The sequence below is a fragment of the Pan paniscus genome, chromosome 23 (assembly GCF_029289425.2).
Source record: "Pan paniscus chromosome 23, NHGRI_mPanPan1-v2.0_pri, whole genome shotgun sequence".
NCBI classification, from domain to species: Eukaryota; Metazoa; Chordata; class Mammalia; order Primates; family Hominidae; genus Pan; species Pan paniscus.
This window is the reverse complement of record NC_085927.1, coordinates 38,903,175-38,921,631: the sequence shown is the minus strand read 5'-3', so window position 1 is coordinate 38,921,631 and position 18,457 is coordinate 38,903,175. Positions and strand designations below refer to the sequence as shown.

Here is an 18,457-nt window from a genome sequence, read left to right as displayed (position 1 = left end):
GGTGGGGCCAGATGATTCTGATAGATGCAAGTTTGAGAACACGGTTCTAGATCACAGAAACTGGTTTTGTAACAAGTGCCACTTTTATAGTCACAATAATAGAACAATGAAACTTGAAAAAGGGGTCAGTATGTTGATGGATGAACAGCATTTTATGAGCCGACACATGCCCAAACACAGTATGTGCACCAGGAGGCAGGTGCAGTCTAGTTCAAGCTCACACTGACCTGTTCTGTCCAGTCCCCAGCCGCAGCCACCACTAAAGCCAGCTTCCATGGGGGTCTCTGGGATCCCTACAGTGATAAATCTCAGACAAACAAGTCTGGCATGAGTTTTTTTCTTTCCTTTTGTTAAAAAAAAAAAAAAATTATATATATATATATATATATATATATATATATATATATATAATAAGAGAGAAATAGGTTGGTAGCAGATTACTGTCTTCGTCTTCAAATGTATGGCCTCCAGTCTCAATTTTATAATAACAGCACCAGCCAGGGCATGACAACTAAGAGTTTAAAAGATAGAGACTCATCTGCACAATTTAAAAAGAATCCTAAACCTGTATGCAGTAGCAGCTCAGATGAATGAGGTGTCATGTTAAGTTACAAGCCCTGGCTTTGGGATGGCCGCTCAATGCCCTTCTTTGATCCCGTTCCATGGTCCAGGTAGATATATAATCCCCAGCTTCTTCCCCTCCTACTACATTCTGAGACTCCTTGGACAGTGCAGGACTCCAGCTACTGTAGAAGACGCCTAGAATTTTTATTTCAGCTCTACTCTCAGAGGCAGTCGAGGGACTGTTTTTGTCTATTAGCAAAACTATGAAAGCCATGGTTAAGAAAAGCACAGAAATCCAACCTTAAAAAAAGAATCACTACTTCTTAGAGCCACTTAATTTATTTCTACTCTGTGGATGAAAAAACCAAGGTGGGCTGGAGTACAGCAAATATAAACGGATCAGAAGTAACCCACCCACCACCAAGTAGCTACTCAGGGCACTTCCTGGGCCCAGGAAGCAGGGGCCACAATCCCAGGTGCTCCCAGGAGCCTGCTGCTCTGCCAGGGCATCCAGCAGAGTGGACCTCAGGATCCCAGGAGAGGTACCGGGGCACTAGGAGCTGAAAGGAGTCAGGGTTGCCTGCTGATGTACTCCAGGGCAGGGGACACACCTTGTCAAGGCAGGAGACCACACAGGGTGGCATGCTGGGTGGGCATGACGGCCACGACACCTAGGCTGAATAGGTAGAGATGAGAGATGGACCAAGCTGGAAAAGTGGCCAGGGCTCTGGCTCTGGGGCGTGGCTGAGTCAGGTCAGGACTCTCAGCCAGAGCGGATTAGGAGAATAAAACTGGAGTGCAGAGAGGAGACCATTTTTCCTGATCAGGGACCTATGGCTGAAAGACCTTTGCAAGATGTTAGGAGCACCATAAGTGGAGATTCACAGTAAAAGCCCCAAGGTGAAACAAAACTATGGCGGTTGGGAGGGAGTGACCAACTGACTCAGAGAAACCTGTGCCAAGGAGAACATGGAGAGCTTAGCTTCCTAAATTACCTTGACTATGTTCACTCTGCACCCCCGAACTCCTCTCACATCACAGAGGGCACCAGAAGAGCCTGCCAGAGGGGTTCAATATGCCCTGGTGGTGACGGATGGGAAGTACAGGCAACACTTCTTGAAGCAAATGCATCATCTACTCACCTCTCCCCACCCTCTGAGTTAGTGGGATGGTCGGGAATTCGGGTAGGGGAGCCATTTTGAAGACCCTAAGAGAATACCTTGCTGTTGGGGAAAGTGATCCTACATCAGATTTAAGAAAATGGATTCCATCATAAACCACAGTGAAAGAATTGTAGAGAATCATTTTCTGCAGCCAATAAAGGGTGGAACTGAACAAATCTAAGAGGAGATGGGAGAAGGCAGCAGGCTGATCCAAGGTGGCTGGCCAGATCTGTGTCAGGGATGTTGGTGTGGGCACCCTACCCACACATTACTTCAACAGAGACAGGCTAGCCTCCAAGTGCACAAAGACAGCAGTCTTGACCCCAAAGAGTGGAGCCCAGTGAGGATATTTTAGGCAAAGAACCTGGAATGAGAGAAATGAACTGAGGACATGGGCAGAGCACCCAGAAAGCAAAGCCACAGAACAACAGGGCTAAGGGCAGAGAGGAATGACTGGAAACCTGACAACGAGTAGACTTCACCACACGGGCGCCAGGGTGGGCTGCCCCCATAAGGCCAGAGTGGATCATGTGACTGGGGCACTCACAGTGGGACCTCTAGGGGCAAAGGGCAGGTACACAGGCAACCTTAAAAACCTTCCGCTAAAGGGTTTGTGTGCTTGTGTCTCAGATGGAAAGAATCAAGTTATTTTGAAATTCCATCCTAGACAAGCCCTATTAAGAGAAAAAGAAAGGAAGAATCCAGAACCATAGCACATCCAGAAAGCAGGGCAATGCCTGAAGCTTCCAGAAGAAAAGTGAAACCCAGCAGCTTACGCTAAATGCCTGAATTACAAGCCATGATGGGGCTGTGTTATCGTGCATCTAGCATACCCTACATTCAGAGAAGTCCTGGGCCAGCAAGTCAAGTAACAGGTGTATAGGATAATCCCATTTATGCAAAACCATGTGTGAGTATAGAGAAATGCACAGAAAAAAAAAAACTGGAAACCCAGCTGGTCCCAGTGATATCTACAGGAAGAACAGGATGGGAGGGTTTCCCCTTTTTAATCAATATACTTTTTTTTTTTTTTTTTTTTTGAGACAGAGTCTCGCTCTGTCACCCAGGCTAGAGTGCAGTGGCACTATCTCGGCTCACTGCAGCCACCATCTCCCACGTTCAAGAGATTCTTGTGCTTCAGCCTCTGGAGTAGCTCGGACTACAGGCATCTGCCACCACACCTGGCTAATATTTGTACTTTTAGTAGAGACGGGGTTTCACCACGTTGGCCAGGCTGGTCTCGAACTCCTGACCCCAAGTGATCTGCCTGCCTCAGCCTCCCAAAATGCTGGGATTACAGGCATGGGCCACCGCGCCCAACCTAATCGATATACTTTTTCGCTGTTTAGATTTTAATGAGTATGTCTTCTTGCATTACAGGAGTAATTCTTTTCTTTCTTACTTCAACATTCAGGGGAAACGGGTAATTCTTTAAGACTTTTTGTGATTGTTGTTTAACAAAATTTAAGTCCAAGAGAGTTGAGCGATGGCTATCAATGAATGGCTTTTGATGCCAAGTCTCAATGCACCTCATCAGCTCTTTTTCCAAAGGGTATTTGAGAGTAAATAAGAGGCAGAGAGAAACGGCCACTCCAAAGCACTCTATATAGAAACAGACTAAAATTTTATGGGGCCCTCTAGGCTGAGAAGCTATTAGGCACGGCAGCTCCAAACAGCTAGGTGGTAAAGAAAGCACTCCAGAGGAGCCACTCAAGAGTCTCCAAGATCTTCCCATTTGGAAGCTGGAAAGTACTTTTGTTCTCAGGGTTTAAGTTTCTGGGTCACCCAGCCTTTTGTTAATAAGCAAATGAACACATCTGCAGTAGAGCAGTACCCTCTTTGTTCCTTCCCCCAAATATGAATGACCTGGAGAGCATTAATACATCAGGTCCTTAAGCAGAAAGCACTCAGCCATGTTTAACTGCACCCCACCATCATTCCATCTCCACCGAGCAACTCTAATGAGTATCCCAAATAAGAAAAGAGGTACCACTCACCATGATACAATGAAATAATCACTGCAGCCCTCTTCCTCAGACCCAGATGAGGGGGAGGGGGAGGGGGAGGAGGGAGGAGGAGGAGGGGGGGGAGAGTGTGTGTGTGTGTGTGTGTGTGTGTGTGTGTGTGTGTGTGTGTTGGGGGGGTGGGGGGGTGATAGGAGTTTACAAAATATTAAGGAGGCAAACTCTCTGTACCCACAAGGCCAGAGTTTCTTTGGACATAATCACGAATCTTCCTTTGATGTGGCCTAATGTCTATTCTCATCCTGTTCTAGCATCTCCTCGGAGGAAAAACAAAGCTCCACTGCCAGAAAATGTTCCAAGTAATTGTTGATAACAGATAATAGCAGAGGAAGCCCTTTGGTTAATGTTTAAACATGGCAGAGGTAACATTAACTCCTTAATCGTTATCATGAGCACCAGGAGACTCAAACATTAATGCAATGGGCTCATGGCTCATCAGGAAAACTGACTGCTTCATTCAGGCTCAGGAATGCTCTTTATAAAAAATCCCAATAACACCTAAAACTGCTTTGAATTATCATATTGCTCAAACTTAAATTGATTCATTTTTAAACAACTATAATGTACAATCCCCCAGTGTTTAAAAGCAGATTCCAATAATTTCCAGAGAAGTTAAGGAGAAGAAAGAGAAGATGATGGTAGAGTTGGAATATAATTGAGAAGAATGCGTTAGTTCATGAGTTTAGATGATATTTTTAAAACCACAAGCTATTAAAATACAGGTTTGCTATGAAAGGGAAGTCTGTATTCTAAAATGTCAGATGATGTACTTTGGAAGATTTGGCCACTATCATAGGTGGAACACACACTTCATCCTAATACAAACCTTGGCAATCTTTGTTTCCATATAATTAGCCGTTTTGCTCTTTCATTAAGGTAGAAGAAGGGAGAGGAAGGGGGCATGGGAAAGATCAGAAGAACAGACAGTATCTCTTAGAGAAGACATGTATTAAAGATTTACTGCTGGTATCAAGAAGGCTACAGAGCTCCTGATGAATCTCTTCTCAGCCTTTTAGCTGAGATCAAGTGCAGAGCTCCTGATGGGCAGACAGACATTTGGTGACTTTCTTCTGTGACGGTTCTTAAGGAGAGCCAACCATGGCCAGTAACACCCAAGACAAGGATTCAAGGCAATACGGGTCAGCTCTGCCCAGGCTTTTGGGGTTCCAGTTGCAGAAGCCCACTTTTCTGCCCAGTTTTGCCTCTCAGCTGAGTCAATGCAGGGCAGACTGGCAATGCATCTTAGATCAAGATGAGCAGCAGCATGGTGATAGATCACAAGGACACGCGCACAAAGACCCAATGTTGCTAGGTGGCTACTACACTCTCACACTGCCTGAGATTCTCTGTACATGCCAACAGGGAGCTTGTCATCAGCAAAATGGACATTTTGCACTCACTCCAAAGGCAGCAGGCACCAGGAAAAGTCAGGTTCTCTCCACTCATGCGGATCACTGATCAAAGATCAAAGAGGCAACCAGTTACATTCTTACTCAACAAAGTTAAGATTTTTTTTTTTAACCTGGGTGACCTTTGAGATACCGGCCTTATTTTACAGGTGAGGAAACCAAGGCCAGGAGATGGAACAGCCTCCCCAGCTAAGATAAGCCATCAGCTCTTCCACCTCCCACTTATCACACAGACCTCTTCTTCAATCCTTTCAACCTTGGTTACAAACAGGCACTCAATGATGACCACAGGTGTGGCTGAACGGGTCCTCTCCATGCTAGAGCAGAGTAAGGTTATCATCTAAGCCTCAGCTACAGGTGCCACACACTACACCTGTCTCTTCCATGGCCTCTGTCCCAAGCTGGCCCATGCCTAGAGTTCTCAAGCTGTCTACAGTGATGCATCACTGAGCTCAGCATATCCCCATTATGCCGTCTGCCTTCTCTGTCCATAGGAACCTCACCTGTATTTTGTCATTTGACCAAAGTTTAGCTGAGTAAGACCAAAGTTTAGCTATTACTCACATATTCTCTTTACATGTCTAGCCCAGTGGAACTGGGCAGGAAGAGTCCTCCTGATTCTAGGGTGACAATGTGCTAGGATCTGGTTTGCCTAGTACAATGTTGGCTCCACAGGGCAGGGGTTTTTGTCTTTTCCACTGCAATATTCCCAGTACCTTGCATTGTTGCACAGATGGACAGACGGATGGGTAGGTGGACAGATGGGTGTGTGGACAGATGGACAGATGGGTGGACAGATGGATGGGGCTCCCTAACAAAGTAGTAGCCTCTTTGTTTCCCCTTCTGTCAAGACAGTAATGCCAGTCTAACAGCAGAATTTCTGCTGTACTGAAGAGAGACTTAGGCCAATAATCCCAGGGTTTCCCTCATGAGAACTGCTATATACTTTCAGTCTTCTTCAGGTTACACAAGTACTCCCAAAGTAACATCTTCACCTACGGGGCCAAAACTGGGAGATTCTAGCTTCTTTGGGGGCCTAGGGAGCAAGGTTACAAAGAGCAATTGGATCTGCTCCATTTTACACAGGTTCAGTTTCTCTAACACATGAAGTTCCACAAAAAAGGGTCCTTCAAGGTATGAACATCAGTGCAAGATTTATCTAACCATTAGATGGGATAAGACTAGAAGACGGCTCTAATTTTAGTCAACCTGCTGACGAATCACTGGAAGAACAAAAGAGGCATACTGGCAAAAATAAATATAATTTCTTACTTTCCAGAAGACCCTAAAGTGTTGCACTGAAATGACTACTTCTTTTCCTCCAGGGTGGCACAATCTTCACGATGTCACTCACTTTGTATACACATCAAAGCATGGGTAAAGGACTTGTAATGAGAACCTTGGCTGCCTGTTATACTCTGGCCAAACCCTTGGTATTCTCACCCCCTGCCTGCTCGCTGGGTTTATCACTGAGAAGCCAGTAATCTCCACTCAAGCAAAACCTATGACAAAGACCCAGCCATGTGATGTGCCTCCACCTTCAGCATGGCAGGAGCCCAAAACTGTTTCTGCAAGAGTGGGTATAAATTTGCATTGAGCAAGGCCCCCTCCATTCCTCTTCTGACCTAAATCTCTTACTGTGAGGCTCAAGTGCTCTGTGCTCAAAGAGCAAAGGATAGCCAACACATTCTCAGAAGTGCACATCTCAGGCTCAGCATAACCAGCTCATTAATAACATACCAGTGTGCCATGGAACATTTATAAAGGCATTTCCTGTTATGTGGCCTGTGTGTAACCTGCAAGATAACCTGCTCCATAGTCAAGACAAGCATTACTATCATTCCCATTTGACAGATAAGCAACCTGAGGCTTGTGCCTACTGATGGGCTTGTCCCAAAACCATGGAGAAAGCAACAGAACCGGGGCTTGAACCCAATCTTCCAACTCTCAAATCGGAACCATCCTCTGGGGCCCTTTCCATGAATTTCAGAATATGGCAGGGGCTATTAGCAGACCTATAACTTCGGCCTGCACGCACTGCAGACTTCTGGCTGGGAAACTACTCTCTAGTACCTCCACACACCACTGCTCCCACCAGCTGAGCTATATGTGTTTCTAGATCTGTTTATGCAGACTCACCTCCTATAATTATGTAACTGATTTTAATATTAAACAATGCAAAATATACTATTTTATTCTATGAAAATAAGTTGAATATACTTTGGATAGAAAGACTAAATGAAGGCAAATAACTACAAAAAAACCAAAAACCAAAAAAAAGCACCTGAGAGCTAAGTGCAACTTTTGAAGACAAAAAAAAGCAAAATTCTAGATAGTTCCTGATAGCTTTACAAGTGTTTATAAGTATTTGTTCTGCTTTGAAAAAACAAACAAATAAAAAACCCATCAGAAATGTACATTTTCATTTTTTCTTTTTAATGTTTTTTATTTCTATTTTTTCTCAAACTGAGAGAAATGTTTTAAATGATACATCAAGGTTGAGGTTAATGTAAGGAGTGCATATCTGTGGTCCTATTCACAAAGGCCTGAGCTTGAATCCCTTTTATAAGCTTTAATTAAAACTTAAGATGATTCTTTTTAAATCATTCCCTGCTTCAATTTAACTGACCTTTTTCAATTACCCAACCACCTACAGGTCCCAACAGTATGAGATAACAAGGCTTCTGCTAAAGTGTGAAAATCATGAAAAGGCACACACTCAGTTGTCATCTGCCAACTGATTTCAATCCCTTGGCCAGTGGACATCTAGACACTTCTGGATTTTCAGATTGGGATGGGGCTTATTATAAAAGAAAATGTCCCTCCGCAGAAATTTATCAGTAACACAGTCAATCTCAATTTAAGTTAGTCCTGAAGAATTTCTAGAACAATAGTTCTCAACTGAGGTCAATTTTGCCCCTCCCTGTCCCCAACCAGGGGACATCTGGCAGTGTCTGGAGACATTTCTAGTTGTCATAACTGGGAAGGAGGTTTTGCTACTGGCGTCCTGTGGGTACAGTCCTGGGATGTGGCTCGATATCCTACAACGCACAGGACAGGAGCCACAACAAAAAAATTATCCAGTTCCAAATGGCATCAGTGCCAAGGTGGAGAAACCTCGTCTACAATAAGGAAAAAGGAATCCCAAGACCTACAGACACTGTTATATCATCAATAAAGTCAGCTTTTGAACAAACAAAAGCAATAGTTGATTTCTTCCCTCTTGTTTCAAACATTACTCAAAGGCCGCTGGCTTCCTGGTATTCTTAATAAAACTCCAAATCTCTCAGCAAGAACTTTCAAAGACCACAATTTGTGCTTATGCAGTCAAACAGCACCACAGTCTTGATCAGTGTTCTTTTTTTGTCTCATGGATGGTTAGGAAAGTGAACTAAAGAAAATCTGTCCAAAGCTTCATTTTTAAAGAACAGAGAGATGAAAAAGAAATTGGTTTGAAACTGTGGTAGTAGAACTGTGAGAGAAATCTTTCCTTGTCTTTTGCCTCTTGTTAGCATTATAGGACCTGTGCATCTATTCAGTATAAATATTTTAAAAGTTTAAATACCTTATGGGAACCTTGCATGGGTCCTGGATTTTTTAAAGCCATCTATAAAAGACATTTCTGGAACAATCAGAGAAATTTAAATATGTCAAGTTCTCCGGTGTGACAATGGCACAGCAGTTAGGAGTACATCCTTGGTCTTAGCAGATGTATATATGTTGGAGTACTAAGGTGTGAAATGCCATTATGTTGGCAACTTTCAAATAGTCTGGCCTAAAAAGGTGGTTTTAAAAAGTGAGTAAAAACGCGGGTAAAAAAAATCAAAACTAAGTGTATGTAAGAGAGAATTCACAAATCAAGCAACTGTTAACATTTTGCCACACACAACTAACTATTCATTCAACTTTTCTATGGGCTTAAAAACTTTACAAATAAAATTTAAAAAAGATTGGGCAAAAATTAAATACAGACCAAAAGAGAAGGTTGGGAGACACTAATCAACTTGCAATTATCCACTGGCTCTAAACTGTACCAAAAATGGTCTCTAAACAAAATCAAACTGGAGATGAGGGTCTTGGCTTCATTATTTAAAGCCTGTGCAGCTGCCTTCTATAGCTACAGCAAAATACAACAGGCACAACACTGGCACAAAAGGCACAGTCAGCAGATCCACTACCCAGGTAGCTAAAGTCACAGCTCTTGGCATCCTGGAAGCCATAGGAGCCCAATACAAAGTCAGATCATGCTTCTAAAGATGCACACTCATGCATGCACACATATAGACACACATACACGCACAGTAAAAGAGAAATCTATCTGAGCTCCCGTAAGCAGGGAAGCCACAGGCTGGAATTAAAATATGCTGCCATGTGATAAAGAGCTTATCTATTCTGTGAATCTAGTCTGTTCTAAGAATCAGGTTAGCTTGTAGACCTGTCCAGCTCCTGTTCACAACAGCGAAGATGATGAATGCTGCTTCTACTCTAAAAGACTTTACACACACATACAAACACACACACAATCACATATTAATTTGTTTTGGAGGGGATACAGAGCAAAGCAAAAGAAAATAGTTCATATAAAGCCATTCTAAGTGCAACAAGTTGTAGCTCATCTTAACTTTGCAAAACATGCTCATTTAATATATAAGTCAAATTTTTCTGGGCTTCCCGGATCCTTTGAGCAGGTTTTTTTTGTTTGTTTGTTTGTTTTGGTAGAGACGGGGTTTCACTGTGTTAGCCAGGATGGTCTCAATCTCCTGACCTTGTGATTCACCTGCCTTGGCCTCCCAAAGTGCTGGGATTACAGGCGTGAGCCACCACGCCCGGTGCTTTGAGCAGGTTTACAAGAAAAGCTAAAGCCTTTCTATGAAAGTGTTAACATTTCAGATAAGCTGACTTTGCCAAGTCCAATGGAATGCCCCTACTCAGCCAAAACTCAAGTTTACATTGATAATCTCAAGAAAAGTAACTTGTTTTATTCACTTTTTTTTTTTTTTTTTTTGAGATGAAGTCTCACTCTGTTGCAGTGAAATGATCTCAGCTCACTGCAACCTCTGCCTCCCAGGTTCAAGTGATTCTCCCACCTCAGCCTCTTGAGTAGCTGGGACTACAGGCATGTGCCCACACCCAGCTAATTTTTGTATTTTTAGTAGAGACAGGGTTTCACCATGTTGACCAGGCTGGTCTCAAACTCCTGACCTCAAGTGATCCTCCCGCCTCAGCCTCCCAAAGTATTGGAATTACAGGTGTGAGCTACCGCGCCCAGCCACTTGTTTTATTCATCTTTTTTTTTTTTTTTTTTTTTTTTGAGATGGAGTTTCGCTCATTGCCCAAGCTGGAGTGCAGTGGTGCAATCTTGGCTCACTGTAACCTCCGCCTCCCAGGTTCAAGCGATTCTCCTGCCTCAGCCTCCCGAGTAGCTGGGATTACAGGCATGCCCATGCCCAGCTAATTTTTGTATTTTTAGTAGAGATGGGGTTTCGCTGGCCAGGCTGGTCTCGAACTCCTGACCTCAGGCGATCCGCCCACCTCGGCTTCCGAAAGTGCAGGGATTACAGGTGTGAGCCACCATGCCTGGCCTATTTTATTGACTTTAAAAAATAAAATTTAAAAAAAAAAAAAAAAAGCCAGGCACGGTGATGTGCGTATAATCCCAGCTACTGGGGAGACTGATGAGGTGGCAGGATCATTTGACCCCAGGAGTTCGAGGTCTGCCTAGGTAACACAGAGAGACCCCCCCATCTCTTTAAAAAAATCAATCAATCAAAGAAACAAAATACTGTTTAGAGATTTTTCTTCAAATCAATTTAAAACCCACCAGAAGTCCCACCCAGCTGGCTTGCTCCATGCTCTGCAGCAGCACCTCCACCCCATTGCACAAAAAACTACCGTCTCTGAACAGAATGTGCACATGCTCACTGTAGCCACAAGGCCAGACCACTAGAAGGCAAAGAGAGGGACAAGATGAAGGAAGGGCAGTAGGCTTTAGGAAATGTGAGAGGGCAAGTCATTCAAACACAACAGGGTCTCCATAGCAAACTCCATGCCCCAGGTGGTCCTCCAGGCGCAACTTCCTGGGTTCTCCCTTGAGTGTCTGAACAAAGAAGCAAGATCTCTAGGGCTATTCCCAGCCAGGGGATGGGGTAGGGGTTGGTTAGGGGGGAGGCAGTAGATAGGGAGAGAAGGGGAGACCTGGATCTAAAAGTGATAGAAACCAAATTAAAAAGGGAACCTTACATACTCTGTCACATCCATTAAAACATCTCAGCCCCCATGTGCTTGATTTTCAAATATCAAAAACCCATCACGAGGTAGGAGTATCACCTGAGTTCAGGAAGTTGAGGCTGTAGTGATTCATGATTGCTCCACTGAACTCCAGCCTGGGCAAACCTTGTCTCCAAAAAACCCAAAAAAACCCATCACATGCACAGATAGATAAAAAATGTGAGAAAGCAAATACAGTGAAATGTTAACGGTGGAATATAGATAGTGGGTATATGGGTGTCGACTGCAAAACTCTCACTTTTCCTGCATGCCTGAAATTCACAATATTGGGGGGTGCTTTTACCGAAGATGGGGGAAACCTGGTTTGTAGTTTAAAAGGGAAGGAAAAACCCTTCCAGTCTTGCCTTCCAGTAACTTACAGACAATTCAATGTGCATGGGTAGAGGCATCATGGGGTTAGAGAAGGGGACACCTCATTGAGGATAAACAGTTTAGAATGACACCAGCTTTTTAGCTGGAGTAACAAAAGAACCCAACAGAAACAGGTTTGTGGAGAGAAGAGAAATCTGGTTTTACACATGCTGGGTTTGGTTGGGACATCTGTAAGATGCTGAAGTGGACTTTAGTCACTATGACTTAAGTTGAGTAGTGCCTCAGACCCCACTGACCCTGAATTCTGATGTAGGGAAGATCTTGGGAAGGACCTCAGCATCCAACAAGCTGACTCCGTTTGGCAGGCTTCTTCATCTATCTGTCAGCAAGATTTGCTAAGCAAGAAAACAGAATATGACCACGATTTCACTCATGGAGGTATATATGGTACAGGGTTTCACTGATTTGTGTACTGATCAACTACTAAAGGCAGGGATACCACCTTAACTGGGAATACCCAGAAAAATCAGCCACATGTCTATGATTTTTACAGAGACTGGGAGAATATTCAGGCTAGGGGTGGTGGTGATCCTGGCACTCAGCCATATTCTTGGAGACCCCTCTCTCCTTCCAACAGGATGGGATCTGACTACCAGCCTTGGGCAAGCCTCTCACATACTCTAGGGAAGGGACAGATGAGCTTCCTTTCTAGACCCAAGGAATGACTGACCAAAGTCAGCCCTCTTGCCTACTTTTTAAAAATTATTATTATTATTATTTTTTAGAGACAAGGCCTTGCTCTGTTGCCCAGGCTGGAGTACTGTGATGCAATCATAGTTCACTGTAGTCTCGAACTTATGGGCTCAAGCGATCCTCCCACCTCAGCCTCCCAAGTAGCTAGGACTACAGGCACACATCACCACAGCCAGCTAAATTTTTTTAAGAGATAGGGTCTCACTATGTTGCCCCAGCTGGTTTGAACTCCTGAGCTCAAGCAATCCTCTCAACCTCCCAAAGCACTGAGATGACGGGCGTGAGCCACCATGCCCTGGCTGCTTACCTACTTTTTGATCTGAATTCCTAGCTGGCTCACCAGGTGTGTTCCAAAGCCTGACAACCCCACCAGAGGAAAGCACTTTCAGTATTTCAGGAAAGTCACTTGAGAACAAGCCTGACTATACTAAAAAAGGGAGAAAAAAATTACTCTTAACAGAAACAGGTTGTCTTTTATGGAAGATCTACAAGCCTGCCTGAAAATTCTAGTCACTTGCAGCATTCCTGCCCTACCATGGACCCACCAGGCCAGAGTGGAGCCCTCCAGATGCTGCGTGCCCTCTGCAACACATGCTTCACCTCGCTAAACAAACAAGGGGTGTCTTTGTTTAAATTTTAAAAAAGAACCTGTCTCACAGGCTACGATTACATCAGCAGAGAGCTCTCATTCTGGGCATCAATCCGGGCTGCTCCACCGGCTTTGAAGCACCCCGGTGCGCGGCGCCTTTGATCTTGTGGTTCCCGCCCGGGGCAAAGCCGATACCATCACAGCGCCCACGCGGGATCCGAGATCATCATGATTGCCCGGCCAGCGCAAAGCCATGGCCTCGCCCACTCGGTCCCCCACCCCACTTGGGCTCCACCCCAGACCCAGCCTCTAGACTTGGCTGCCAGTGCATGAGCAGTGAAACACATACACCATCTCTCAGGGAGTGTGGGGTTGCCCCTTGGGAGGGGACATCACTAGCTTAACATTTGTGGGAATAGCCTTGAGATCATGTTTTTTAAAAAGAAGCTTTTATAGATATTTTAGAAATATTTACGGGCAGGGAAATGATATGGCTGGCTTTGCTTCAAAATAACATGAGGGTGGCATGGGGGTGTAAGTGAAACAAGCGGGGCCAGGTGTTGACAACTATTTTGGGTGATGGTGAGTATATGGAGGGACAGTGTGTACATAACATGTTCTATCTATTGGAGTCTACATGTAACATTTCCTATAATAAAAGCTTGAAAAAAAAAGGAACTTCTGACCCTTTGCTATTTTTAAAGTTTATTCCTTGCTTACTTTTAAGAAGGAAAAAAAGCCGTTTGAGACTGGCGGGTGTGAGGGTAGATCACATCTGACTTTCCTAATGTGTCCCCAGGACACTCACTGGAGCTTCCAGAGGGGTGCAGGCCACAGACACAGCTTCTCCAGTACAATCCCTGCATGGGGAGAGGCATTAGCGGCACCTCTATCAGGGGATCTTCACCAGTTTCAGGATGTAGAGTCCATCTCTCCAGAAAAATACCCATGAACACACCAGACCAGGAGGAAATACAAGAACCCACTCTCAAAAATCCACTACTTACAGAAATCAGATTAGAAATGGCCCCTGGAGTAAGCGCCCCAGGTTGCTTCATTTTATCAACTCCTTTCCTTTAAGAGCTACAGGCACTTGATGAGCCACTGAACTCCCAACACCAACATATGGGGCCATCACGGGGCACAGCACATCCCTGGGGCTATGTTACAAGGCCAGTTTTTCTCCTTACTGGATGTACAGCCTTGGATAAGTCACTTAACTTCTCCAAGCCGGTTTCCACATTTTAAAAAGGGAGCACTATTCATGCTGGCCCTGTGTCTTTACATCTCTTCTGCTACACGTTTAACTCAGGAGTAAGAAAAGAAAAAAATGCTAAGAAGGAAAACGGTATATGGGGGCACAAGCATGATTCCACCCACAGCTGTGGTGGAACATGCCACATATAGATCGGGCACAAAAGAGTTAACTGGGAAACGGACATGGGCCAGGACTGCTAGGTGTGTTCAAGGCCAGAATTTCGTACACCCAAGGCCAGAACGCAGAGGAAGGGACTGGGAGGGGATGGAGAAGGGAAAACAAATCTTTCCCATACAGGTGGATCCACCTTTGGGAGGTCAAACCTAAAATTCCAGTGGAAGCCATCAACCTAACAAACTACAGAAAGGGTCAAGAAAACAAAATATATTATCATAATAGCTAAAAAAGATTAGAAGTATGTTCAAGAACACAATTGTAACAGTGCGAATACGGATCCAAGAAATTACTTAGAGAAAAAGTTATAAGAAAAACAAAGTAAAAAAGTAAACAGGCATCTAGGGTGCTAAATAGTAACAACAGCAAATTTTAAATAACATGCATTCATTTACTTTCATCTTGAAGGGGTCTAGGTCAAAATTTTCACTATAGACTGTTTGCCAGCAAAATTACACAAACAAAAAATAATTACAACAAACTAAAATTCTCTGATTCATTCAAGTAACCTGATTTAAAGTAAAGGTTAAACATCCTTAACTGAAAAACGCAAAATCCAAAAGGCTTCCAAATCTGAAGCTTTCTGAGCACCAACATGACACCACAAGTGGAAATTCCACACATAAGTACTTAAGAGGAACTTTGTTTCATGCACAAAATTATTAAAAATACTGTATAAAATTACCTTCAGGCTATGTGAATAAGGTGTATATGAAACAAATGAATTTCATGTTTAGACTTGAGTCTCACCCCCCAGACATCTCATTATGTATATGCAAATATTCCAAAACCCGAAACACTTCTGGTCCCAAGCATTTAGGATAAGGGATACTCAACCTATATATTAATCCTAACGTAGCACAGATCCTATTAAAAATCTCTCTAGTTAATCATTTTATTCCTTTTTGGGAAACTAATTTCTTCCATTCCTATTAACAGTTAGAAAGATGATAGCATTTCAGTCCCAGATCTTTGCACAGCATACAACCTAGGCCCTGTGGAATGCTGTGGGGGAATATGAAACAGTTCAGAGGGGAATACGAAGCAGTTCAGAAGGCATGCTGTTGACCTCAGTGAGCTTACAATCTAGTTAGGGAGACAGACACATCTACAAGTTAAACAACACAAAACAATATTAAGTGTCAAATGAGTTGCCAGACCAGATTGTTTCAGGTTCGGAGGCAGCAGAGGCAACTAGGTGCTGCATTAGTCCAACAGAGCTTCCTGGAGGCAGCAGCATTGAAAGATGGGCAGAATGTGGGCAAAGATACAAATAAAGGCCAAAGCTCATTCGGAGGAGCCCTTTGACTAGAGGCAAGGGGCTCTGTGGTTGGATGCCAAAATGCAAAGACAGACTGGGCACAAAATGTCAAGGGCTTTAGAATATTAGGGGAAGGCGGGGTTAGACTCCATCCTATAAGCAGTAAAAAGCTCTGAAAGGTTTGTGAAGGGGAGCACATCTGGCAGCCGAGTAGCAGAAGGGGAGAGGAGGTATGGAGCCCTAAGTGAAACAGACTACTAGGGGTGGGGGGGCTTCCCACTTAAAAGAGAAATGACTGCCCCTCAATGAACCGGAGGGAACCATGTGCTGATGCTACCAGTTGTGGTTTGGTGGGGGTTTTTTAAACAATGGGGCAAAGATCAAAAGAAACTGTTTGCAAATGACAGCCCTCCTACTCCTCTGACTGGTCATTTCTATCCCTTTCATCTTCCCTCCTGTTTGAAATTCAGGTGAAAAGGAGAAGCATGTGGCCAGTGGGCTGGGAACCTGCCAGCCTGGCCCTGGGTCTAGCCCCGTGTGTGACTGGGGGCAAATCACTCAAACTTTCCCAGGCCTTGGTTTCCCCCATGAGCTAAGGAGGGTCAAGCACAGGATCTCAAGCCCCTTGAAGTAAGTGCCAAGTCTGGTTCTAGGCTGGGGAAAGACCAAAGCCTACAGCTAAGGATTCCAAGGGGTACAGGCTACCCGTCAATCCCTGACACCAAGACCTTCAACCGTAACAAAGCTGCAGTTACAGAGCAGCCATCTTCCCAACCCTTTCTAATGAGAGGGAAAAAAGCATAGCTATTGTAAAGTCAACACAGAGAATGAGAAATAAGAAAAGTTTCTTTTCAGTAACCACAAGGCAAAACGCACTCATGTGTATTGAAATATAACTGATCAATAAGAGTCTGCTGGCCAGGTGCTGTGGCTCACGCCTGTAATCCCAGTACTCTGGGAGGCCAAGGTGGGTGGATCACTTGAGGTCAGGAGTTCGAGACAAGCCTGGCCGACATGGTGAAACCCCATTTCTACTAAAAATACAAAAATTAGCTGGGCGTGGTGGTGGGCACATGTAATCCCAGCCACTCAGGAGACTGAGGCACGAGAATCGTTTGAACCCGGGAGGCAGAGGTTGCAGTGAGCCAAGATTGCCCCACTGCACTACAGCCTGGGCAACAGAGCGAGACTCTGTCTCAAAACAAAAAATAAAATAAAATAGGCCAGGCCCGGTGGCTCACACCTGTAAACCCAACACTTTGGGAGGGGGAGGTGGGTGGATCCCCCAAGGTCAGGAGTTCGAGATCAGCCTGGCCAACATGGTGAAACCCCGTTTCTACCAAAAAAAAAAACAGCTGGGCATAGTGGCGGATGCCTGTAATCCCAGCTACTCGGGAGGCTGAGGCATGAGAATTGCTTGAATCCAGGGTAGGCGCAGAGGTTGCAGTGAGCCAAAATTGCACCATTGCACTCCAGCCTGGGCAACAAGAGCAAAACTCCATCTCAAAAAATAAAATAAAAGTCCACTGATGAATATAACATGAGTCAAAACAGCCAGAATGAACAGAGTTCAATGTTCCACCTCTTTCCTTAAAAACAGCTTCTGATCAGGTTTGGGGCACAGAATCAAATTTCACCCCCCCATCGCTTATTGTAACTTACATCTCTTAAGAGTAAAGGGGGCCAGGTGCGGTGGCTCATGCCTGTAAGCCCAGCAGTTTGGGAGGCTGAGGCAAGCGAATCACCTGAGGTTAGGAGTTCGAGACCAGCTTGGCCAACATGGTGAAACCCCACCTCTACTAAAAATACAAAAATTAGCCAGGCATGGTGGCACGCGCCTGTAATCCCAGCTACTCGGGAGGCTGAGGTGCAGTGAGCCAAGATCGCACCACTGCACTCCAGCCTGGGTGACAGAGTAAGACTCTGTCTCAAAAAAAAAAAAAAAAAAAAAGTAAAGAGGCTAAAAGTCTAACCGGGTCTGTATTTCCATACCTGCATCAGTAGGTAAGAGGACCTTGGATAAGTCATCTCACTTTTTCCAGCCTCCCTTTCCTCATCTATTCAATGAGGACAAGAGCAGCAACCAGCATAGGGATGTTATGAGGAATAAATGAGATCATTAATGTTGGGTGCTTAACCCAATACCTGGCAAAAGCCAACAATAAATGTTAGCTCTATGGTATTATTTTAGATCTGTCTAAGGGACACTCCTTGTCTAAGGGAGATAGGAAGTAGTGTAATAAGATGTAAGAAATCCATATGAAGGCATTTTCCAGGAAAGAAGGGACTGCAAACTCCAGTTCAGAAAGAACTTGTGTGGTCCCCTCTGTGGGGAGAAACAGGTTGGCATTCTTCTCTAGAAAATAACAGCTGCCTCTCCTCCCATCTTGCCCCAACCCCTCCTTGGCTGCAAATACTCAAGGATTAAGAAGACATTCAAGCTTTGTTCCGTCTCATTTCTGCTCTGGCATTCTTCTCTTTGGCCTCTTTATCCTAAATGCCATTTCTGCTCAACTGCAGGCTTTACAGTAGAGAAGTGTCTTGCACTTTCTCAAGGTGCCCCCAATCCGATATTTCCACCAGCCCAACTTTATTGATGGGAAACCCAAGGTTAAGAGAAGTCAGCACCACTGACTTCATGCCCAGCGTTCTTTTAGGCTGC

At 44.4% G+C, this 18,457-nt stretch overlaps 1 protein-coding gene across 2 annotated transcripts in view; it reads right to left on the bottom strand.

Annotated features, from left to right (window-relative positions):
* The window catches only part of ZNRF3 (zinc and ring finger 3), a 221,205-nt gene that overhangs the window by 120,017 nt on the left and 82,731 nt on the right, over nt 1–18,457 (bottom strand). The gene's annotated exons all lie outside the window — the stretch shown is intronic.